This window comes from Hibiscus syriacus, unplaced genomic scaffold (genome assembly GCF_006381635.1).
Source record: "Hibiscus syriacus cultivar Baekdansim isolate YM2019G1 unplaced genomic scaffold, ASM638163v2 tig00110348_pilon, whole genome shotgun sequence".
Classification (NCBI taxonomy): Eukaryota; Viridiplantae; Streptophyta; class Magnoliopsida; order Malvales; family Malvaceae; genus Hibiscus; species Hibiscus syriacus.
This window is the reverse complement of record NW_024062699.1, coordinates 386,467-393,001: the sequence shown is the minus strand read 5'-3', so window position 1 is coordinate 393,001 and position 6,535 is coordinate 386,467. Positions and strand designations below refer to the sequence as shown.

General features: G+C 34.0%; 1 pseudogene; it reads left to right on the top strand.

Moving 5' to 3' along the window:
- Positions 1-4,330: 4,330 nt before the first annotated feature.
- LOC120120875 lies at positions 4,331-5,946 on the top strand (annotated as a pseudogene).
- Positions 5,947-6,535: the final 589 nt, after the last annotated feature.

The following is a 6,535-nucleotide window of genomic DNA, read 5'->3' as shown; positions in this document are numbered from 1 at the left end:
GGTCTAATCCACAGAGGAAACATTGCTTTGAAGTGGGGCATGTTGCCCAACCATTAAGTCGTTTTATAAGTGAAAAAATGAGAAAGGTTTCTCATTTAAATCTGAAAATTGAAATTTTTGAAAAGTAAGAAAGGTTTCTTACCTAGTAAAATATTTCCAAAATTTATTAGTCATTCGGGCCATCTATAAGTCATTAGGGAAGGATGCTTTTCACATGTCTATCAAAAAATGAGAAAGGTTTCTCATTTAAATCTGAAAATTGAAATTTTTGAAAAGTAAGAAAGGTTTCTTACCCAGTAAACTATTTCCAAAATTTATATGTCTTTCGGGCCATCAGTAAGTCCTCCGAGCATGAGGCTTAAACCCTTCGGGTCATTTGTAAGCCTTCCGAGCATGATGATTAAGTCCTCCGGGCCATCTTAAGCCTTCACCGAAGAGTAGTGAATTAATCTTAAGCCTTCACCGAAGAGTAGTGAAACAAATCCATCAGTAAGCCTTCCAAACATGATGATTAAGTCCTCCGGGCCTTCTAAAGCCTTCACAGAAGAGTAATGAAACAAATCCATCATAAGTCTTCACGGAAGAGTAGTGAAGCAAATCCATCAGTAAGCCTTCCGAGCATGAGGATTAAGTCCTCCGGGCCATCTTAAGCCTTCACGAAAGATTAGTGAAGCAAATCCAAGATTTGATATTCCCTTCAGATGACAGTGGAACAAGTCTACCCCGATTCAATCTTCCCTGAGTGATAATGTAATGAATCAACATCTCATATCTGATATTCCCTGAGTGACAATGGGATAAATTCCTCATCATATTTCAAACGTTAAAGTTCACCAGACGAAAAAACACATTGTCTCTTCGTCTTTGTCCTATTGTTGTTGACACAAAAATAGGACAAAGAGGGGCAACTGTTGACACTCATTTTTCGTCTTAAAAACATATTATTATTATTAATTATTAATTTACATTTGCAGACCTACAAAATCAGATTACAACAAATCCCGAAGGCCAGAAAATCAACTCGAATACCCGAAGCCCGAACCAAGCCCGAATTTGAACTCTAAATTAACACTAAGCCGCCAGCAGTCCTTCCAGTTTCCAGCCGATGCCATGACCTGGCCGAGACCTAGTGAAGCAAGCTACCAGCGCCGCACGCCATTCTCGCCACCAAATCTGCACACAACGGAAAAACATAAAAAAATTAGGCACCAAAGTCAAAGATAAATCCCAACCTAATTTCACCTAAACCCATCATCATTTTACCAAATAAAGCAATGAAGAAAAAAGGAAAGAAAGACAAAGGGATTAGGTGAAGAAAAATTGTAATAGGGGAGGTTTCTGCTACCTGGAAAAGGGGGGCTCTCTCGGCCATAAAAAAAGGAAGAAGTGAGGAATAAATGGAATAAGAATATAGAGAATTAGATTTTTGAGAAAAAAATTGTAAAGGGGGGCTTCACCTTCGAAATAGAAAAAATGTAAGCAGAGGAGTTTCCTTTGATTCTTGTCGATACGAACAAGTAATGCAAAAGGGGTTTCCTTTATTTCTTTCAAAGTTTACATAATAAATCTATATTTTCTTTGTGTACATGTTTATATCATTTTGAAGGTAAAAATAAAGTACAGAGAGGGATTAAAGATTTACCTGGGTCGTGTGAGCGCAACTCCTTTCATCGCCGTTCGAGTTCCATATGAAAATAAAATAGTTTGATGTTAGTCTTAGTAAATAAATGTTTTTCCCTTTTGAATCAAAATAGTAAAGAGTGAAAGAGAGAATTTACCTTGTCCGAGCGTCGGAGCTGACGTCGGGAGTAAAGATGTATGGTGGCCGAGGAAAGGAAATCGTTGATGAATGATGTTATGAGGAAGAAAGTTGGGTTTAGGCTCGTTTCAGGGTTGGTTCTAGCTTGTTCTCCCTTTGTGATCGGGGTGTTTAACAGGGAGTTGCCGAGGGTGTTGAGTGTGAGAGTGAGAGGCTGCCATGAATGAATAAGAATGGAGAGTTGAGAGCTGTGAAGCTCTCGAACAGAGAAGATGGGAAAGCAGAAGGCATGGTTTTCAGAACCGGACTGGTTAGCGAACCGACCATGCTACCGGTTCACTGGTTCAACTGGTCGAACCGGTCTGACCGGTCGAAAGAACCGGACGACGTCATAATTATTTAAAAAATTAAATAAAAATACCAAAAATATTTAATAAAAAATAATTTTTTATATCACAAGTCATATTCAAAGCAAATCATAACATATATAAGTTAAAAACCATAAAATCAAGTGAAACAAAATGATTCAAATTTACTACAACATAATATTTAAGGTAAAACATATTAAATAATAAATATAATTATATAACTATAATTAAAAATTAAATATGGGGCTAAAAAAATCATAACAAAATAATATTGTTTGGTTTAATTTTTTTTTTTAAAATCCTACATGGCTAAGAAACATAGAAGAGCATCCCAAAAGTCTAAAGAGTAAAAATATGAGAACAAAACAATTCCACATGGCTAAGAAACATAAAAGAGCATCCCAACTAACTTCTATAAATAATATAGGTAATTTGACATTCAAAATCATAGAGCCTTTTGGTGAGCATTGAGTGAACTATTCTTTCACTTCAATCAAGCTCGAATTTTAGGCTTCAATATAGCTTCTAATTTTTTTTAGTTCAAGCCTTTTCGAGTTCAAGTTTCAATATTATATTTTGAGTTCGAGTTGAACTTGATAATTTTTAGCTCGTGAGTTTGAGTCGAGTTGAGCTTACTTTTAAAAATTTCAAGTTTGAGTCGAGCTCAGCAATATTCGAGTTCGACTTGGCTCGTTTAATAAACGATATCGTTTGGTTTAATTTAAAAAAAAACCAAAATTGGTGGTTTTTCCGGTTTTTTCCAGTTTTCAACCGGTTCGGTTCGAACGGTTCAGCAGTTCCGGCCGATTCACTAATAGCGGTTCAACCGATGTAAATTGAACCGGACTAGGCAACAGTTTCCGGTTGAACCGGCCGGTCCAATCCGGTTTTCAAAACAATGGGAGAAGGAAACGGCGCCTTCCGTAGATATGAGAGGGAGGTTTGCAAATAAATTAGGGTTAATTTTTTACTATATATATTATATATATTAAAAGAGTAAAACGGTAATGTTTCAATATATGTTAACTTGCATTTTGCAAAGGGAAGAGTAAACTATGCAACTAATTCTTTGAGTTTCGAGGTGTTCTGTACGGGTCATCTCATTTCCTTTTTTACTCATTCTAATCCTCAAATCGAATGTTTGCATGTTAATTTAGTCTCTTTATTTTGTGCACATTTAATTTTAGTCTTGAATGTTATTATATTTAATTGTTGTTATTTTAGACATTAGACCTTTAAGTTTTTGCATTTTAAATTTTAGACTTCAATTCAAGTTTTTTATGCTTTTAATTTAGTCTATGTATTTTATACGCTTTTAATTTTAATCCGAAAAATTGATTTATTTATTTTTTGTTAATTAGATATTAGATCTCTAATTTTTTGCACATTACTTTTTAGTCCTGCATATATTGGATTTATTCTGGTTTTAATCTTTTGTAATAATTTCAGGTACTCAATATGATAATATTTTCATTTATGCTTTAATTGTTATTTATTTTGCATTATAAATAGTAAATTTCGGTTCAATATGATTTAGCCATTAGTTTAATATATATAGCTAATTTTTTTTAGTTTGGTATGCTATGTTTCCATTTTTTGCATTTAAGTCATTTGTATATTGCATATATATATATATATATATATATATATATTTGTTTTTGGTATTAAAATATTATTGCATGATAATTTTTCATATATTATTTATTAATTAGATAATCATAATATTTGTTTAATTAATTTTTGCATTAACATTTTTTACATGAATTGTATGATATCCTCATGAACATTACTTGACTCAAATTGAAATAAATTGACTAAGTGTAATATTCGATCATTTTAAAATTATTAAAAGAAACTTTCTAATACGTGAATATTTAATCCATTTTAATATATATCATTAAGTATTAATACTAGAACTTACATTTTAAATTTGAGCCTCTATGTTCCTTAATTTTCGTAATTTGACACTTTAAGTTAGAAAAAGCCTTAATTTATTTTTAGTTTAATTAGGACAAATAAAATTTTGTTTAATTACATTGTTTTTACAAATATAAGGCACTGTTTACTTATTAAGGAATTAATAGTATATCTCCCGCGATCGTGCTCAGGGGTGACTACTAGTAATTCCTTGAATAAGTCGACATCCTTATAATGTTGGAACTAGAAAATGAGAGAGAAGGGTGATTTGGATTGTAGGGCTTATTGTTTCATTCTTTAATTTATTCATCTGTCATCTTCTTCAATTCTTATTTGCTGTAATGGCCGTTCAAGCTCAATAACCTTCTAATGTCCTCCTTTTAAACAGGCTTGTAGTGTTTTTTTCTTTGCCTTTCTTTCTCAGTTCATTGTGATTTTTCATCTATTTGTCTATTTTTCAGAAGTGAGGAAGATGAGTTTTCATTGCAGCAACAAGGACGAAATTATCATGATCAATCCCATATGTTGTTGTTCGACAATGGTAATCCAAAGAAAAGAGGTAGAGACGTGGCAGTGGCGGCAACATAGCCCCAGTCAGTTGGCAAATGATACGACTTTCTCAACTCCAAAGACCCAATGGACTACGCTTATCTTTTGGCCAACAACTGCAACATTTACAGCAGAATCAGAACCAAAGTCAAAGTTATGAACACTAGTACCAACATCAAAATCTTGCTCCCAACTCCTCTGCTTTTTGGTCGATGATATCCGATGATTTGGGAACCCAAATCAAACACCACAGGGAAGAACCGGACCAGTTTCTTCAAGCGCAGGTACCCAGATTTTTCTTTCTTGAATTGAGTTTTGTTCAGTTTTTTTTAAAGGAAAATGTGACATTCTATTTTTATGGTATTAAAGGGCGAGGTATTGCGGCGTACGTTAGTGGAGAAACGACATAGGTACTACCAAGCGCTACTGGGGGCAGTGGAGGAATCGGTAGTGAGGAGGTTAAGGATAAAGAAGCGGAAGTGGAGAAAGCAACGCGCCGGAATGCAGAGTTGGAGGGACGAGTGGCTCAACTTAACGTGGAGTCGTAGGATTGGAAGGCGAAAGTCAGGGCGCAGGAGACAATGATGGCTTCGTTACAAGCGCAGCTCCAACAGGCTATAGTGAGCGGAGGGGCTGCCGCTGTGCAAGATTGTTGGAGAGGGGAGGAGTGCTTTGAGGGAGCGGAGGACGCCGAGTTGGCTTACGTGGACCCGAAGCGAGTGTGGTTGCTACGAGACCGGCTTGTAAAGCGTGTCGGAAACGTCTGGCGGTGGCAGTTCTGCTGCCGTGTCGGCAATTTTGCTTGTGTACAGTGTGTGATCGAGTGGCGCAAGCTACGGCTGAGCAACGAAATTGAGAAAACCGAAATACTGACATGAATCGAGTAAAACGGTTCGATTCAGTTTGAATTTATCTTTAAACGGTTCGGTTTTGGGTTGATTTAAAAAATCAATTATATTGATTCGGTTCGAGTTTTTCATATAGAACCCACTTATTTCATATTAAAACGAATAGACAATTTTTTTTTTTTGAATTTATAGTTTAAAGTGAAATTTTTATTGAAAAACTGAAAAATCGAACCGAAAAAACTGAATTATCAAATTGAACCGAACTGAAAAAACTGAATTATCAAATTAAACCGAACTAAAAAAATCAATTTCACATAATTCGATTTTTTAACCATTCAATTTCGATTTAAATTTTTAAAAACCGTTTATTTCGGTTCGATTTAATTTTTAGTCAAAAATCGAACCGAACTGAATACACCCTTAACGCAAGCCTGCACGCTTTGCCTCACCGTTAGAAAGTCTAGCGTCGAGGCTTTTCTTAATTGATTTTTTTAATTTAAAAAATACAAAAAAAAAGAGAAAAATCAAGGGTTAAACTACATGAAAAATCATTTATGTTTATATTTTGTCCATTTTTGGTCACTCATTTCAAAAAACATAAGATATAGTCACTTTCATTTTTATTTAATTAAGATGTGGTCACCCCAATAAACTACCATTAAAAGCAGATAAATATTTTAATATAATCACACATTTGGTACATGTTGTTTACATATTCTCTCATTTAATCTTACATTTAATAAATTAAAATAAATTTAATTCTCCAATCGAATGTTGCCACATGTCATGCCACGTATGGGTGAGTGTTCGATCGAGTCGAGTAAAAAAATGCGAGTTATTCGAGTGATGAAACCTATTTTACAACTCGAAGTTGACTTGAAATTTTTTAGAGTCGAGTCGAGTCAAATTTTTTAGTTTCTGTTTAAATTTAATTATAAATATTTATAATAGTATGATATTATTTGAATCCAATTTAAATGGTCTTTTATAACTATATACAATAATACATGTGTATTTCTTCATATTTTTTTCATATGTGATTTACATTTATGATACAGAGTTGAGGAACTCAACTCAAACTTGAAAATCAATCT